The 20,207-nt window shown below is 34.6% G+C and overlaps 1 pseudogene; it reads left to right on the top strand.

Annotated features, from left to right (window-relative positions):
* LOC149547323 (uncharacterized) overlaps nucleotides 1–9,692 on the top strand; it is a 71,357-nt pseudogene extending 61,665 nt beyond the window's left edge.
* The last annotated feature ends 10,515 nt before the right edge of the window (nucleotides 9,693–20,207 follow it).

Below are 20,207 nucleotides of genomic sequence, written 5' to 3'. Positions count from 1 at the left end.
GGTTGTATATGAACTTTATGCATATGTGCATGAGATTTTCCTTGCAAAAAGATAGCCTACATGTTATTTTATTTTCATCCCTCCTTTTCGATTTATGTCAATTTTATTGATTTTATTAGATGCACATCCATTTGCACTTTCTTTATCATGGTTTCATATTGAACTTGTTAGATGTGTGTCATGAATCCACTTATAGATTATGATGGTCATGACCTATATGCACACACTTCTATATTCTATTGGTTCAATGATGATGGTTGCATATGTATTTATTTCTTATACTTTTAGCATTTCACTTGATTTACTAGCATGCTATTATTCTCAAGAGGCAACAATATCACCATTATGTACATACTTAAGCTTTCAGACATGCATGCATGTATGCATCTTCTGTAACTTGTATATGTGCATACATGTGTGAAAGCCAATGATCATTATTTCTTTTTCTTATCATAATAGCATGCAAAAATATTTTCATTTATGAAGTCTTGATGAAACAGAGAACAAGATGCATGCATTATTTGATGCTAGATTTACATTTCCATTTTTGTCTTCCTAGCATTCTACTCAAAATATCATAGTTTCTATTACACTTAGCTTATATGTTGCATGATTCCTTTTACTCATCCATGAGCACTTATAACTATAATATACTTCATTAATGCTTGTAGGGGATTTCTTTGCTGCATCTAAGGTTATGAATAATGTAGGTTTAAAATGCCTTGATATTTTTTATTTTTCCTTACTTTTGGTACCTCCTGTCGCTGATAACAGACCTGCATTTTGCATTTTTATTTTTTCTACAAGAATAATGTCTAGTTCTTGTCTCCTCTACAAGTTTTTCTTGCATGCTACATATGCAATTTTTAATCCATTTAACTTAGTGTAACTAGACATAGAACAAACACATTAGATAAAACATGAGCTTCTCTCCTTGTGCACAATCCTTTTGATGGTCTCTTCTGTGCGTGTCTTGAGCATAGTCACTAAGCATTTCCTTGACCATATGTATGAATGAGATTTAAAAGATATAAAATATTTCTTATATCTTTCTAGATCTAATCCCACTCATTCTCTTCTTGTAACCCTTGCAGATTCTGATAATATAGGTGTTGGAAGGAAACTGCATCTAGTGATCAATCTTTGCATACCAACTCAGGCAATGTATGATACCTTGTATCTTTCTCGTTCTTTGATGTATTCATGTACTCATCTTTAAGGAATTATGTATGTTTTTGGCTATGCTCACAACCTATGTGAGCCCATGAACCTTATTTTATCATTATTACATGCACTTTTCATTATGTACATTTCATATTATGTTGAATACATGCACAATGTTCTAGTTACACATGTTGCTCTTCATCTTCTTTCAGTATGCCCTTTTATTTCATCTAATTATTTGTGCAAATGTACTTGATTTTTTCTTTAATTTGCAAATGAACAAAAATCCAATTCATATCACATAATAATAAAAAACTAGGGTATTGTAGAGGAAAATTCACCTAGTAGTTAGGCTACTAAGTATCACCAATTTGAATTATAAATGCTTCCAAGATTCAGCTAGATTTATCAAAGTTTCTCCTATAAAAGCTCTTCATAAGCCCATTGATATAAAGATGTGTCCTAAAGATGAGAACCTTGATCATGTTTCTCACTCTAAATATGTTGATATCTCCATGCAATATCCATTTGCATCTTGTAAATCCATCCTTGGTCCTTATAACTCAAAGCTAAAACCTTCGAACCTTCCATACATATTGGGAACTTATATTCCTCCATCTCCTATACCTCAAGATCAACAATGAAATTCATCCTTGAGAAATTTTCATTCACCCATCCAATTAAAATTTCCATATAAATCTAATTCATCCTCAAATCCCAAGTCTTTTGGAAACAATTTGGATGTACACCATAAAAACAAAAAATACAAGAATCCATTTACAAATAAAAATCACCATGTCTTATATAATAGACATGTGAATATAAAAATGAAAGAAAGATTCAAAAGATCACAAAGGACCATGAAGCAAAGAATAAAATCAAGGAAAATATGGGTTCCTTAATCCATCATCGAAGAAATGCTTCCTAAAGCATCCAAAAGAAAAGAGAAATCAAAAGATATATGGATTCCCAAGTCTCTCTTAATAGACTTGAATATTAGTAAAGACAAATCAAAGTTGATATCAAAACTTCCAAATACTTCAACTCCATCTTGTTGAAAGGATATTCTTACAGTGAATAAGATTGACAAAACCTTTCATGGAACTGAATGTGAGATCTATAATATGCAAGTGAGTTGTATTGTTATCAAATCAAGTCCTATTGTTACTCTCTAACAATTGTATATGTCTGGATAAATCCTTTGGATTAAGGTTGATCTAACAGTCATTAGTAAATCCTTTAATAAGGTGACGTTCTAATGGAATGTTCTAAAGTTCTCTAACAAGGCTGACTCCTAACAATGTGATTGAAATCCTTTAACCATGTCACATTTAATAGTGTGCATTGTAACCTTTAAAAGTGTTGAATCCTCACAGAGCTCACTTTAGAAGAGAGAAAATTGGTAGCATATTACTAGTGGTTTTTTCCAAATTGGGTTTCCATGTAAAATCCTTGTGTCAAAATGTGTGATTGATTTTTTAATATTGCATGTTTACATTTCTGCAAAGTTAATTTGACATAGGAAAGCAATATGTATATGTTTAATATATTCAATGGTCAATCCATGCATAAGAATAAGTTGCAATACTCAAAAGTTTTATTTGTACATTTGGACCGTGGATAACTGATTCACCCCTCATCCTCCTCTCAATTATTCTAAAGTATTCCAACAATTGGTATCAGAGCACCAAGTGCTTGTGAAGAGAAAGTTTGAAGGTACTTAAAGATAAAGATCAAGATGTACATAAAGGAGGTGCTCAAGTTAAACAAGAAAAACTTTCCTATTTGGAAAAGTCTGATGAAGTTATATCTAGGAGGTGTTGGAGATTATGCACAGTCAACTATCACCATTGAGCATGTTGATCCAACTGGAGCCTCAACTATTGAACAATTGAAACAAAGGAAAGAACACAAGTAGGAAATATTGGAGACTGCATGTGCCCTAAGCTACTTAGAGTTTGATGACATCAAAGGATGTGATTATGCTAAGAAGATGTGGGATGCCCCATAGAAGATCTATGGAAGAGACAAGAATGTGCTGAGAGCCAAAGCTAAAAGCCTAAGAGGAAAATTTGATGAAATGAGAATGGAAGATGTTGAGACTACAATATAGTATTGTGCAAGGATCAAATATATTGTTAATGCAATTTGAAGATCTAATGGACAGATTGAAGATGAGACTGTGATCAGCAAAATATTGAGAACCTTGTTGCCTATCTATGCTATTAGAGTTTCTACTATACAAGAACTGAGGTGTACCCCTAGTACTAATCTAACCCTTGAAGGACTAGTTGGTAGACTCACTACTTTTGAACTTTCAAATTTTGATAATTTCAAATCTAAGAATGTTGAATATACTTTTAAATCTAAGATGGCACTAAAAGAACCTAAACATAAGAAAAAGTAAAAGGTCAAACCCGCTACTAATAAGAGTGATACAGGTGATGAAGAGCTAGAAGAATTGGAAGCAATGTTGGCTAGGAAATTTCACAAAGTCTAAGGAAAATGCAAAGGTAAGTTACCCATGTTAGTGTAAATAATTGATTATTATTACACTTAACTTAAGTTTACTTAGGTTAATGCATTATTTTATTATTTATTAGTTAGACACCTAGGAGTATGTGTACTCATATGAGTTGTCTTGTTGACAACACAAGTGTAAGGAACTCATTTTAGAACATGGTGTCTACAACACTGGAGTTTGCATAATCAACTAAATTATCACATAGATAACACAGTTGTTCACACTCTAATTAAGCACATGGTGTCTACAACATAATTTTATGTGACACGCCTACGTAGGCTTATCCTCTCATCATCACACTAACTCATGTGCTCAATGGAGGATAATCCACTCTTGGTGGACATGTGCTTACTTGTGAGGCTTATCACTTTGCTAACTCCTAGTCATTCTAGAAGGCTTTATATACAGGCACTTCTAGTGTACATGTACAAAACCACATCAATTATTGAATGATCTAATATCCAAAGATTTAGACATTATCCATTTTCATATTTTTATTATGATCATACATCATTTGGTCCATATTGTGCTTTGTTCTTGAGCTTCTTGATATTGGCATCATTTTTCCCTAAGGAAAATTCTTATATGGTATCAGAGCTCTGCCAAATTCTTACATGGCATCAGAGTCATAGGAGCATCATTCATAGCCATTGGAGACCATTTTTGTTTCATCTCTCAGAGGACCTCGATTCAGATCTAGAGTATTCGTAGTCATTGGGAGCATCTAGAGCCAAAGTGGACCTCACCATTGCATCTGAAGCGTTGATTCGGTGAATTTTGACTATAAATTTCCCTACCTTAGGCCATAGTCAAAATTGAGGAAATTTTTTTTTGCAAACTGGAACCTAAAGGCCCAATTTGCAAAATTGGTATGATCTCTTCAGATCTGTGCAATTGATTTTCAAATCTATAATCAAATATTGGCATCATATTCAAAAGGTCAAAAAACTGCCAAATCGAATTTTGTTTCATCAAAATTAGACATCTAAGGTGAAATCTAGAGTCAATTGATTTTTGGAGGTGTAATGGCAGCGATTCAGGAAAAATAATTACAGAGGTGATTTTCAAACAATGATATCTCCCTCGTATGGACTCCTTTTTTCGAGAATTTTTTTTTGTTTTGGGGTAGAATTTTGTGATATACACATTGGTGCAGGTTGTTTGAGATCTCTATTCCTGAATCTTTCTACAACTTGCAAATTCCAATTTTTGCAATTTCAAAGGCTTAGTTCGGGCTCATCTGGACACATATTCAGGTGCTATTTTTTTTGAGGGTGCAAGATTTTTTGTCTACTTTCCAGATCTAGTATAAGTTCGGATTAATTCTTCATAGACACAGTACTTTTAGAATTTGGTCTCATTTTGGCCTATTGGCACTTGTAATTAATTAGATCCTTGAGAGGTCTTGTGTCTTATCTTGTTGAGTCTGATATAGCTTCATATTTATTGTTGTAACCAGAAAAATCAGAAGTCCACTTAGGCTCTAAATTGGAAAGTGGCCCATTACAATTGCAATAAATATAAAGTGCCAAATCATGCATTAGGGGGGGTTTCTTTGATTTCTTTTTTGTATTTTGGGGTGTGCATACATTTATTGATCTCATGGAGTTTTGTCACACATGTTAGTTTGGTATAAGACCAAGGTTGACAAAGAGGAACTATCACAAATGGAGTGCTTTAATCATTAATCATCTAAGAAAGCATAAGGAAGTATTTCCTTTTCTATATTCCAAAGAACTACCCTCTTACACTGATCCAACACCTAATCACATAATTGGGTCAGCCATTTTTTTAGTATCAATGCTTATTTCTTTGATGTCATTGGAAAGTTTAGTGACCCTTATGATATTTGGACGGCTCTTTGGAAAGCATATAGAGATCCAATAGTTCCTCCATTTGTAGAGGACATTCTACCACCAGTCACTCTAGTTATGGCACCTACAACTCCAGTTGAGATCCTACCTCTTGATGCTCTTGTTGCTCCTACTGATCCAGTTCTAGCTATAGATGCTCTTGATTCAGTGCAACAGGAAACACCATGTCTTCCTATTTCAGCTTCATGGGATGACTTCCTTCCAAACATTGCAGTGTTGTTTGTGGAGTCTTACATTGAAGATGTGGGAGACATCATTGATGACATCCATCTTCTCTTTGTTGAGGAGACTTCTTCTTCACTTGTTGCAAGGGAACACTCCGACCCTCACCCACTTGATCTTTCTTTCGAGACTGACATGATTGTGGGTACTTCTTTACAATAGATAGAGAAGAACTCTTTTACTTCATAGGACACATATTAGTCTTTGGAGATTGTATTCTACTTTCCTTAGAAATCATATCTTCTGAGGATTCTTCCTCCTAGTTGGGGAGTATTCTCTACTACAACTATGGCACCATTTCTTCCTATAAGGAGGAACATCATTCAATTTTCATGGTGTAGCTTCTTCAATCATCAAGGAGCTTCTTTCATGGGTATGCATTCATCATTGAGGGGAGGCTACATTGCTTCTTTTCCCATATCTTCCTATCAAGATGCTTCATTATCTTTAGAGGTTGATTCACTTTCATACATGGACATGCTACCATGTTTGCCACCTTCTTTTCAACATACACTAGATTGGTTCATGGCATCTACATTCATCAAGGACTTGTCAACATATGAGTAGCCTTAACAGGAAGAATCCACAACATACTACATATGGATCCCTCTTCCATATTCCTATCCACAATGGGAAGTATACTTGCACCTATACTTGGTGTATCTTTTTCCTAAAGGGAGAAATGTTGTTTGTAGGCATTGGATTCTCTTTTGTCTTCAAACACCTATCATTATGAGATCCTTCACTAAGGGGAAATTTCATGGAGGAAATCTCTATTGTATATGCATGATGTATGTCATAATGGGGGGGATCTTGATTACTCCATCCATCCATTCATCTTGTTTTTCATCTCTCTTTTTTGGGGGAGGGTTTTTCCCATGAGGTTTTCCCTCTTTCTTTGTTTTCAGAGAGATTGCATTGCATTTGTACATGGGTACCTAACATGGCCTCGTAGTTGGGACCGAGCATGCATTTTCATCATAGCTTTCCTAAGCTTAAGTGCATTCCCCTAAGTTGCACTTAAGGGGGGGTGTTAGTGTAAATAATTAATTATTATCACACTTTAATTAGGTTAATGCATTATTTTATTATTTATTAGTTAGACACCTAGGAGTATGCATACTCATACGAGTTTTCTTGTTGACAACACAAGAGTAAGGAACTCATTTTAGCACATGGTGTCTACAAAACTAGAGTTTGCATAATCAACTGAGTTGTCATGTAGACAACATAGTTGTTTGCACTATAATTAAGCACACGGTGTCTACAGCATAATTTTAAGTGACACACCTATGTAGGCTTATCCTCTCATCAATGCACTAACTCCTGTGCTCAATGGAGGATAATCCACTCTTGGTGGACATGTGCTTAGTTGTGAGGTTATCACTTTGCTAACTCCTAGTCATTCTAGAGGCCTTTATATAAAGGCACTTCTAGCGTACATGTACAACAACACCATCAATTATTGAATGATCTGATATCCAAAGATTCAAACATTATTCATTTTCATATTGTTATCATGATCATACATTATTTGGTCCATATTGTGCTTTGTTCTTGAGCTTCTTGATCTTGGCGTCATTTTGTCTAAGGAAAATTCTTATATGGTATCAGAGCTATACCAAATTCTTACAACCCATCATACACTTTAATTGTCATGAGGTTGGCCATATTGCAGCAAGATGTCCTCATAAGTCAAACAACAAGAATGAAGACAAATGTAGAGGTAGAAAAGATGACAGTAACAAAGGCTACAAGGACAAGGGAAAGAAGGCTTGTTACATTACTAAAGAAGAATCCAACGACGAAAGTGTTGGTGCTCAAAATTGTAGCCCAAAATTTGAGCACTATTGAAGAAATTGAGTCCTATAAAAGCTTTCAAATGTGCATGTACCTAGCTGTACCTTTGAGCCCCGTGAGGTGTTTAATGCTTCTAGCACCTTTCATTTAGTGCATCTATGTGTTCCATAATGATAAATTGACATTTCGAGCCATTTCATGAAGTCTCATTTTGAGCATTTGTCAAATCTGCATTTTCACTTGTGTCAAACAACGACAAGAGGCTATGTTTGCAATTGAATATCTCGCACCTAGAAATGTGTCATGACCTACCACTTTGGGAGTATCTAGTGTCCATACCTAAGAGCCTATGTTTCAAATTTTGTGTTGCTTTGAATCTGTTTGACTAGGTTTTGAATCCTCCAAAGTTGGTAGTTTACTATTTTCATGCTGATGCACTTTGCACCTAATTCTGGAAGACCCTGTTTGACGTGTTATAATTTTGACCCAGTTGACCCAAATGCTAAATTTCCTTTTGCATTGCATTGCAGACATTAGAGACTTGTTATGTTTCAAGTTTTAGCTCATGATGAATTCATTTGATTAGTTTTCAAATGCGATTCCAAATGTAATTTTTATCTTTTTACTAGTGTCGGCATTTGCAGATTTGTCAAGACCCCTATTTGTGATGTCATAACTCATAATCCATGATAGGTGAGATCAAATGGATTATACCACTGAATTGTCCTCTAAAAATACTCTAAGTGTGCTAGTTTGCAAGTCATGACGAATCCATTTGCACACTTTTCTAGGTCAATTCCATGTGCAAAAAATGTTTTCTATCAGTGTTCCCAGTCTGCAAAATCCAAGTAGCCCACTTTGACCATTCACCATTTTCATCATGTTATTCGTCATAAACCCAAATCATAAATCCATGTTCTCCTCATGACAATGAACCAACATCCTAGTTTTCATTTTCCCAAGTGTCTGTTTACCTAGTTTTCAAAGCCAAATCTGAACGTAATTTATTGTTTTTTGACATGTTTTCTTGCAGGCAGTTCTGAGAGGTCAACTTTGACAGTGAATATCTTTTGACCCTGAATTCGTCATAGGACGAGATTCGATGGGGTGCAAGTGTGCGAAACAAAGAATCAACGTTGTTGATTTCAAAGCTTGGTCAGATGTTTGAGTCAGTTTTTAAAGCTAGCCGACAGGCCCTGTTAGCAAAAAATTACAGTTTGCAAAGAGATGAAAAATGAGTTGCAAATTCATTTTTAGTGCTCAAATTTGGAATTTAGATAAGTCAAGAAGGTCAGTGAAATAGTTTTGCAGTTCAAGTGTTCGAAAATAATTTTTTTTTTAGCCAGACTTACTTTAGGGCCAGACTAATTTCCACCAGACTGATAAGATATTAGAAAATAAAGATGAATATAATCATTATAAGGTCAAGTGAAATATTTTATATGTCATCAACATCTAGAATTGGGAAAGCGTCAACTTTAATGAGGATAGTCAAAGGCCAGATTCATAAGATTATAAAAGGATGTTGTCCTTATTTTTGACCCTTCATCATGCATAGCTCTTCCTTGTTTTTGGGTTGTGTGTCTGGAGAAAGCTTTGTCTCTTTATTTTAATACATCATCTTTCAGGAGGAATGGAGTTGTTTAGTATTTTCCATCACAACTCCAATATGATAGTCAGTTGGATGTTCTGAGTGAAGCCTTTTCTTGCCCATCCAAGGATGAGAATTGCTTAGCAGGGCATGCTATGTTTAACACTTCACAGGTTAGATATCATGAGATGCCTACCAATAGATCAAGTTCTATGGAGTGAGTTTCTTCATTCTCCCCTTGAAGGTCTCGGATGATTATGTAAAAGTTCACAATGAAAGTTTTGAGTCCATGCTGAGGCGACTCTGTGATCAGGTGCTCTCAATGCCTTACTATCCATTTGCAAGGCCAATCAGTGAACATGACTGGCTTTGAAATGCAGCTTGAATATGGGATATGGTCAAGAGGTCTCCAGTCATTGCTGATTATAGAAAAACATTTCAAAGCTTTGGATTGTATCGAAGTGCTACTGATGAAGAGAGGCCTGAGGCAGTCAAACATGCAGGAAGCTCCAAGTAGCAAGGGATGCCACAGTCTGCTTAAAAAAAGGTATGAAAATAGTGGTCAATGCCCATGTTAAAACAAAAAAAGAGCCATTCAAAGCCATAGAAAGAGGGGCGTTGAAGTTAGAAGCAAGGAAGATTAAGTCTCCAACACGTAAAGAAGAAACCCGTGGCATGATGATGAAAGGAGCCACCATTTAAAGTAGTAAATCAACCCACGTTGAGCAAAGAGGGCAACATGTTAAAGAGAACCTGCCTATGCAAGATGGAAGCAGCAATAAGGATGAGCTTCAACTTGAAGCGGCCAGTCAAAGGCAAGAATCCATACATGCATTGTGTAGAAAGACCCTACACAAGACAAGCAACACGCTGAAACAAAGGAGCTCCATGCTAAGGGTAAGGGCAGTCGATGCATAAGCATATCAAGGAGTCTACCCAACAATGAAGAAGCTGTTGGTGAGGGAAGTATAGATCCATGTCCAAAAATGTCATGCATAAACATAGGAAAGCTCACGATAAGTTGGCAAGAAGAAAACAAAGATGCTCATGATTTGAAGAAAGGGAGGAGTCTGATTTCTAATGGAGCATGTCAAGTCAAAGTCCAGTCCTAGGCAACTTAGCAAAGGCAAAAAATAGAAGCCGTAGTCTTAATGCAAACGTTGAAAGGGAAGCACAAAATGGCAGGGGAGTTGGAGAAAAGTTCCACGCAGGAGCAGCTAACAAGAGAAACCTGCATTCATGCAAGAGAGAAAATTAAAGGAGCCATAGATCAAGTATAAAAGGGCCTCATGCCAAAATGAGGAGGGGCTCCACGTTAGACAACAAGCTCCGTGTAGGTGTTATAAGAGAACAAATAAACCGCCCACACCAAAGCGAAGAAAGGTGCCATTTCTAAAGGAGACCCTGAACAAAAGAAAAGATGAAGCCCACACCAAATGCAGGTTGAAGGCAATACGTTAAAAGGAGGTTTAGTGAATATATTAAAAAGAAAAATGTTTTTCAAAGCAAAAGGCAGATCAAACTAGTCATGGCAAAGCATAACGGAGTAGATGCGTGGAGTGTTTTGGGGCCAATATCCCACATATAACAGGAGGGGAGTATTTTTATTCGTTAAATACTTTTAGACTCAATATGATTAGTGTCTTAAGACAATGCATATTTTGGAAGTTGTTTGATGAGTAGTGGATTTCGTGGGTTCCAATCAGCTGGAGGTGATAAGATAAAATTTTGAACTAACATGCCTGACGAATTGATGACGTCACCAAGACCAAAAAAATCCAAATTTTGGCTAGTCACCACCTTGCTAGCTAGAAAATCCCAGGTTTTTTGGCTAGCGACATAGTGAATCACTAAAAAACTCAAAAATTTGGCAAAAGTCAAATAAGCAATGTGGGTCCCACCTAGATACGGAGCAACGAACCAAGGAGTGACAAGTGGCAACTAGACAGTGAAGGAAATGACGAGATGATGAGGTGGATTTTTGAACTAGTCACAAGGTGCCACATGGCACAAATTTTGAGGCAGGATGATGTGGCAAGCAGATCTCGTGATGCACCAGATCATACCATGTGGCAGATATGAGGGTATTCACTCAATTTCCATAGGAAAGATGCATGATGATTACCTTAGCGACATAGCGAGCATTGAGGTGGTGATGACACATGGCAGCAAAGGATGAGGTCATCAGCCAATCTCGGTGTGACATGTGGTGATGTGCAAACCAAAGCTAATTGAAAGGTGACAAGTGGCATCATATGATTGGTTGAGAGGAAAAGGACCAATTTTTAGAGGATTAAATAATGTCCTCTTTACTTGAACGTTCATGTAAGATTTGAAAAAATTTAATGTTGAAAAGTGAATATCCTATAGTTTTGACTATAGAACTTTTTTTAAATTTTTCAAATTTTTTATTTTTGAATGCAAAGCCAGGATTGAGAACTTCAGAGGGCCATAACTGGAGCTATTTTTATTGAAAATGGGTGTTCCAATATAGCACCAAAACCAGAATGAGACAAAATTTTCGAATATGAGGTCAGATTGTGCACAGGTATTCACCAGTTCGTGGTATAGGTCAATTTGTAAAATCTGAGGTTTGGCAATAGAATAAGAAGATTTGATCATTAAGCATCAAAGTTTGTTAGAGGGTAGATTTGAAGACCTTTTGAAGCCTGAATGTCGAGAAAACAATCTTGAAAAGGTTATATTGGCTTCTTGAGGTTATTTGTAACTAGTTTTTCACTTTTACCATGAATTCACTTTAGCACCAAAATCAATTATGACAATGAATCAAATATCTCAGATGTTTTTGCCTTGTAGTGGCCAAATGATGGGATTTTGATATTCAGTTATAGAGAGAAGGTAGAGAGATTCTTTCTAGCTTCTTGAGGGAGAATTCTAAAAGGATAGATGTCAATTGCAAGTTCAATTTGGGAATTGCCCTCTTCATACATATTCTTTCTTCTTCTCTGAAAAAGGTTATTGGTTGGTTTTCATTTTCCAGTTCTAGGAGCTCTGCTCAGGCTGTGAAAACCACACACCCAACATTCTCTCTTGTATTGAACATTAATTTATGTTTTATGCAGATAATTCTGGTTTGTTGGGCGATTTGTGAGTTAGTTTCTATGCATCTTTCATGTATTTGTTTTCAAGGAGAATGAATAAAGTGCAACAAAGGGTTTTAAGTTCAATTTGAATCTTGTCTCCTGCTCATGGATATGTAATATTTTCTAATTTATGAACCAAGAGCATAAATTAGATTGCATTTCATTTTGGAATGTATGTGGTTAAAATGTCTTGCTGGTGGAACAAAGAGCCATGTAATTGCTTGGTGTTTATCACAGGGTTTGAAAATTTCATGATGGGATAATTTGAGTATGAGATTCAAATCTGAAGTAGATGTCTATTCACAAGGTGAAAGATAAATCAAGGATCTTAATCTAGGAGTTATGTCAAATATTTCAATGACATGTACAGTTGTAATTTATTTAATTTCCCAATAGATAAGGCATTGATCAGCGATAGGATCATTAGGTTTTGTTGCTTATACCTGGGTCTTGCTGATCATTTTCCCTTTTATGCTGAAAGCTATTCAAAGTTTAACCCTCACTTAGCTTACCAGTTTCATGAGTCATGTTATTAGTTGTTTCATGCTTATGATTTCTTGGTTAAGTACAGAAGAATTAGGGGCTTCATCTGTGATTCTAGATCCTGATTATGCTCATTGCATTGGTCACATAATCATATCTTAACAGGTATACCCACCTAGGTTTTGCAGAGCCTAAAGTGAAGAAGGAGTGTAGCCTTATAGTTGGCCTGGGTTCTTGGTGAATTGTGTCCATTATTGGAGATAGTTGCCCATAGATGCAATCTTACCCTATATACTTGGTTATTGAACACTGTTAAATCAGGAGCCAATAGAATGTAAAGATCATGATGATGAAGTTGTCTATGTTTCTATGAAGGATGAAAATGAGGCAACTACATTGATATCTTATGTGAACAAAAGTGATAGACGGATTGCTAATAGTGGATGTTCACATCACATGACTGGAGACAAAAGTAAGTTCATTACCTTTAAGAATTACAAGGGAAATAGTGTTAGATTTGGCAATGATGCACCCTATTTGATTAAAGGAAAAGGATCAATAATATTGATAGATAATATCATGTGTGACAATGATTATTATGTGGAACAACTTAACTATAATTTGTTGAGTGTGTCACAATTGAATAGTTCAAGTTGTAAAGTTGAATTTGATAATAGAAAGGCTAAGATATATGACACTAATGAAAAACTAATTGGAAATGCAGATCAAATAAGAGGTAATCTACTTTATCTTGATATGAATGATGCTACTTATCGTTTTGTACAATTCGATGATGTGTGGTTATGGCACAAGAGGTTATGTCATGTAAATTTTGACAATTTGGTCGGTATCAGTAAGATGAAAAGAGCCAAAGGTTTTCCAAAATTGAAGAAATCTGATACTGTGATTTGCAAACAATGTGAGTTAGGCAAGATGAAAAAGTCTAGTTTTAAAAGTAAGACTAATACTTCAAAAGAAATTCTAGAATTAGTTCATACTAATTTATGTGGACCAATTAATGTGCAAAGCTACAAAGGTGATAAGTACATTATCATATTTGTTGATGATTACTCAAGAATGATGATAGTAATGTTCTTAAAATAAAAGTCTAATGCTTTTCAAATGTTTAAGTGGTATGTAGCAAGAGTTAAAAAGGTAATTGGTAAAAGCTTGAAATGTCTGAGATTTGATAGAGGTAGAGAGTTTACATCATATAAGTTTGAAAACTTCTATAATGACAAAGGAATCAAGAGAAAAATTTATGTACCTAGGACCCCTCCACAAAATGGGATTGCTGAAAGGAGGAACATATCTATAATGGATTGTGCTAGAACACTAATGATGGAGAAGAATGTTGCTTTAAAATACTAGAGATAAGATATTAGTACAATTGTCTATACCTTGAACTGAGTACAAGTCAAGAAAGTACAAATTCCACACCTTTTGAATTATGGTATGGATACTCACTCAATGTTAAATATTTTAAGCTATTTGGAAGCAAGTTTTACATTCTTAAGGATAATACAAATGGTAAACTTGATGTTAAAAGTGAAGAAAGTATATTCCTAGGTTATTCCATAAGAAAGTTGTTTAAATACTAACACTAAAAAAGTTGTGGAAAGTGCAAATGTAAATTTTGATGAATATACAAAATTGCATAAAGATCAACCAAAGAAGGAACCTGAAAATTAAAGAACCCTTATGTACTACTATGAAGACATGTATGCTAATGTTGATAGTTTTGCAAACTAAATTGTTAATAAAAAAGATTCAGTGACTGTTGAGTCACATACAATGGATGCAGAGTTGCATTCAGATGTCAAGTTGCACTTAGGAGCTAAGTTGTAGTCAAAAGCCGAGGTACATTCTAATATTGAGATTAGTTTACATGAAAGGAATGTCAAGTTACTTGATAGAGAAGTGCACAGTAAATCTGAAATTGAAGGCCCATTGTGGAAAGAAGAGCTGAGTCAAGGTTGTCAAAGTATATCAAAAGACATCACCCTCTAGGACAAATTATTGGAGATAAAGAAGATAGACCAATGAAAAGGAATAGGTTGAGAAATGACATATTTTTGTTAAGCATGTATGAACCTAAGTTAGTGAAGGATGCATTAGAAAATGAAGAGTGGAGTAAAGCCATGAAAGAAGAGATTGATTAGATTAAGAAGAACAAAACATGGAATCTACTATCTTAACCGAAGAACAAGAATGTTATTTGAACCAAGTGGGTGTATAGAAACAAATTGGATGAGAATGGTGAAGTCATAAGGGATAAGGTAAGATTAGTTTTCAAAGGATATGCACAAGAAGAAGGAATAGACTATGGAGAGACACTTGCCCCAGTTGTAAGATTGGAAGGAGTAAGAACTTTTCTTGCTTAATCTGCATAAAAAGGATTTAAATTTTATCAAATAAATGTTAAATTAACATTTATAAATGGTATACTAGAAGAGGAGGTTTACGTAGAACAACTTGCAGTATTTTTTCATCCAAACAACAAGAACATGGTGTGTAGATTGCACAAAGCTTTATATGGTTTGAAGCAAGCTCCTAGAGCATCAGTATGAAAGGCCTCACAACTATCTTGTGAAGATTGGTTTTGATAAGACTGATGACAACAACAATCTGTACTTTAAGACATAAGGAGGTAAAGGAATTTTACTAGCTGAAATATTTCTTGATGATATCATATTTGGAAGACAAAATACATTGTGTAAGACATTTGCAAATGAAATGAAGGAAGAGTTTGTAATGTCTATGTTTGGAGAGATAAAGTTCTTTGTTGGATTGCAAGTATATCAGATGAAATATGGTATTTACATCACTCAGTTCAAGTATGTGAAGGAAATCTTGAATTTTTTTGGTATGGAGGATTCAAAACCTATTAGTACTCCTATGGTGATAGAATAGAAACTATCCAAAACTGATGATTTTGCTGAGGTAAATCAAACATCATATAGGTATATGATTGGCAAATTGAAATATATAGTTCATAGAAGACCTAAAACTGCATTAGTTGTTGGGATTGGTGGAAAGTTTTCTACAAATTCTAAGGAGAATCATTTAATGGCTATTAAAAGGATCATGAGATACCTGAAAGGAATAGAAGACTATGTTCTATACTACAAGAAAAATGACAAGTTTGAATTGAGAACCTATATAGATGTTGATTGGGCTAGAAACATTGATGACACAAAGAGTGCAAGTGGTAGACCATTTTTCTTAGGAAAACGATTGGTCACCTGGACCAACAAGAAACAAAATTGTATTTCACAGTCTATTGTTGAAGCTGAATATGTGACTAGGTGAACCCACAATAATGGGTTCCACTTCAGTGGGATGAACAAAAATGAAAAAAATTGCAAAATGAGAAATTTAGATTACCATATGTTCGCGCGAACTTTTTTTTTAATCATGTTAGCGCGAACATATTTCGTATGTTCGTGCGAACATATGTGATATATATGTTTGCGCAAACATGATTTGTATGTTCGTGCGAACATACGTTTACGCGGACATGGTAAAAGTGTTCGTGCGAACGCCATGTTCGCACGAACATGCAAAATCACAAAAAAATTAACCTTTTTTTCTTTTTTCTTTCTTTTTTTCTCTTTTGACTGCCATAATTGCAAGAGAATGATCTCCTACTGTAAAATAAAAAATTTCAAAATGTGCTGCTCGGAGCAAGCTTTCCAATGACTATAATTTTATTACGTAATTTAATCATTAAGACTTTCAAATATGAGTTTAACTCATTATAGGTTCATTATCGATTAAACATCAACCGACTTTGACACCTTAAGAAAATTAGTAAATTAGGTCAATTTTTTTTTGAAAAATATGGAGGCACTGGCTTATTGAGATACCTTTCTATTCAAAAAAAAATAAAAATGGTTTATGATAAATTGACTTCAAATTATCTATGTCAAACGGAACGTATGTTTGAATTACGGTTCATGTCACTTCAAAACTTCATAAACTATACAATATTCATCAAAAATAAATCAAACCAAATGCAGACACTGGATATTGATGTTACAAATCCAACGCCGAAAGAATTACTCCATTATCATTTCTAGAAAAAAAGTTATGTGTTTCAAACAGACTGTCACTTTTTAAAATATTGAATTTTATTATGTACCACTTTTTGGAGGAGATAAAAAAAATTGACATAAATAAATTTTTTTTTTAGATTAAAAAATATGGTTACAAAGTAGGAAAAAAGTACTCAAAATCACTAGTTTATGTCATCTTGAAATTATTTATAGTTTTGGAGATATAGTCACTTGAACGTAACGTTTGTTGCAAAAATATTGATTTCAGTGTCAAAATTGGTCAAAAAGTGGAACCCATTATTGTGGGATCAACCGACTGTTGCAGTCAATTGCACAAATTCCGTATGGATTAAATAGTTACTCAAAGGAATGAAGGAGGAAAATACTAAACCTGTGGTTGACAAAGGATGCTCCCCTTAATACTAGAAACCATAACAAAAATAAAGAAACAATAGCAAATGTGAGAATAAAATATGGACTTCTTATTTGCACTGCAAATGTAGAATTATAGAATTCACAAGTACAATATGCTAACCCACTTGGGTGCCTTCATTATACTAATCTACAAGACAAGTTGTGAACTATCACCTAGAGTTGTTCTAGACAATGTTCGGGCTTTTCTTAAATAGGCAATTTTATGTCACCTGGGAAGGTTCTAGACATTGAAAATTAATACCTAGGTCCGATAGACCCTAACAATACATATAGAGTTGGCCAAATACATCTTTGACAATTATTTTAGATATTTTAGGCAACCCAACTTTGAAAGACCATAACTCTTGAACCGTTTCTCTGATTGGCTATTATAACCCTTCTGTCAAGTTTTTAGACCTTATCCAGACACTCTAAAGCCTCCAATGGTGAGCCTAAAGATTTTTCTGCAAATATGTCCACTAAAAATCAATAATAAATTCTCTAATACTTAAGCTAGAGCAACGAGATTTTTATGGTAGGCTTATAACTCTAAAATGAACCTTCATATAGAAAATGAGAACATTCTGAGCTTGTATGAAAAAATTACTAAAAATTACAAGTTCCCATAAATAGTAACCACCCTCTCTACTAGTCCTTATTAAAATAGAAAAGACTGAAAATAAAATATTTTTCTAGATCATGCAAGATTACTCTTACACTTAGGATGCTCCTGCATCAATGGTACTATATTGTGACAATACAATTGATATAAACATATCAAAGAACCATATGATGCATACAAAGACAAAACACATTGCAATCAAGTATCATCACTTGAGAGAGTTGGTTAAAAACAAAGAAGTGAGAATGGAATATGTGAATACAAAAGAATAGATAGCTAATATATTCATAAAGGCTTTACCTAAGGATGCACATGAATATCTTAGAGGTAAACTAGGGGTGATACCCCTATCCAAAGCTACTTAAGAAGCAAGAGTAGTTCCCTAAATCAACTAAGTTGAATGACATATTTGAAAAATTGATGTAGTGGATCTTACTTTAGGACCTGCCTGGAGTAAGGAAGCAGTTGAAAATAGAAGATTTGTAGTCACATGCAAGGTGATGGAAGGAGAACCTAAATTGATTATAACTACATGTATAGATGACAAGTCTTTGGAATTGTTTTCAAAGAGGGAGAGTTTACTGAGAATATATTGAGGGAGATATAATATAATGATAGAGATATCACAGTGATCATATCAGAGAAGGAAGGAGAAAGTGTTGGAACAATTGATTAATTGTGTATTGTCTTTGATGCTAGACAAAATGTCATGTCATTACCTATCAGTGTATACCAAGCTCACTCGAGCATTGAAGAAAGTTTTCTATATCTACCAAGTGTTCTAGAGTTTTCCTAGTTTAGAAGATAGAGTCTACTGAGTTCACTCAAGCGCAAAAGGAAAGTCTACGAAAGATGAGTGTTAATTAAGCTCACTCGGTTAATGAAGGAAATGTTGGATGGAACCAATGCTAATCGAGCTCACTCAGTTACCAAAGGAACTTTGTGAGTATGTAGTGTTGACCGAGTTCACTTGGATAACACAAGAAAATCATTTCTGAGTTAGTGTCTACCAAGCAAGGTTGACTAATGAAGGATTTTCTTGTTTGGCATATTAAGTTCAATTGATTTATCTGTTGATCCGACCGACTAAGAAGATGAATATTAATTATTCTAAGTTGTATTCTAGCCAACTTGACTATAGGAAAGATATAAATATAAGGTCAAGTCGAGGGTTAGAAAGCATGTGAATGAGTGAAAGATAATTGAAGATTTGATGATGTTAAGAGCAAGCAAATCAAGAAGGATAAGAAGTATATCTTGAGAAGCTGAAAAGATATATTCAATAAAGGAGGGTCAAGTATATAAGCCAAAATTGAGATCTATAATCAAAAATTCAGTTATATCCAAATTAGGTCATGTCATTGTTACTTTCTAACCATTATAGCAATGATCTAAATCGCTCAATAGAGTTGGCTTAACATCTATTTGTAAATTGTCTAACAAGGTGGCATTTCGATTGAGGTGTCTAAAGACCTCTAACAAAGACACTCCTAATAGGGTGATTAAATCCTCTAATAGGATCACACCTAATAGTGTGTTTTGTAACCTTTAATAGGGTTGTCTCCTAACAAGACTCACTTTAGAAGAGTGAAAAACAGTAACTAGCTACAATTGGTGATTTTTCCCAAATTGGATTTCCACGTTAAATCTTGTTGTCATATGTGTTCATGATATTTATTTTATGTGTTTGAAACTAAATTAAAGTAATGGTAATCATAGATAACATCTTAATATTTACATGTTAAGTGTGTGCCGAGCATTCTTAGTATTTACCAAGCTATAGCAATTTCAGCATGTTTATCGAGCATTGGCAGAGTTCAGTTTTTAGAGATTATTTTTTCTTACTGACATCTAAGGGATATGGGATTTTTTTTTTAGTAACTGATTCACCCCTCCTCTCTCAGTTACTCCTCTTGTATTTCCAACGATTGGTATCAAAGCATTTGGTTCTTGCAGAGAAGGTTTCAAGGACCTAAGCTAAAGATTAGGATGTCTTACAAAAGAAGATTCCTAGGTTGAACCGAGATAACTTTGTACCATGGCAAGGACTTATGAGGTTGCATCTAGAAACTATCAGTGATTTAGGTTGTAAGTATCTTGATACTGAATACAGACTCCTACTGGAACATTATTAGTTGAAGATATTGTTAAAAAGAAAAATCATCACATCATGATGATTGATATTGTATCTACTCTTAGTTATGCTGAATTTGATGAAGTAAAAGACTGCAAATCAGCTCATGCAATGTGGATCAAGCTGAAAGACATTTATGGAGGAGATTACAATGTAAGAAGAGCTAAAGTAGAAAGCCTCAGAGGATCATTTGATCAAATTAAAATGAGAGAAGATG

This window comes from Cupressus sempervirens, chromosome 7 (genome assembly GCF_028749045.1).
Source record: "Cupressus sempervirens isolate cs-2001-9-10 chromosome 7, ASM2874904v1, whole genome shotgun sequence".
Taxonomy (NCBI): domain Eukaryota; kingdom Viridiplantae; phylum Streptophyta; class Pinopsida; order Cupressales; family Cupressaceae; genus Cupressus; species Cupressus sempervirens.
The sequence above is the reverse complement of the archived record's forward strand: the minus strand, read 5'-3'. Positions and strand labels throughout refer to the sequence as shown.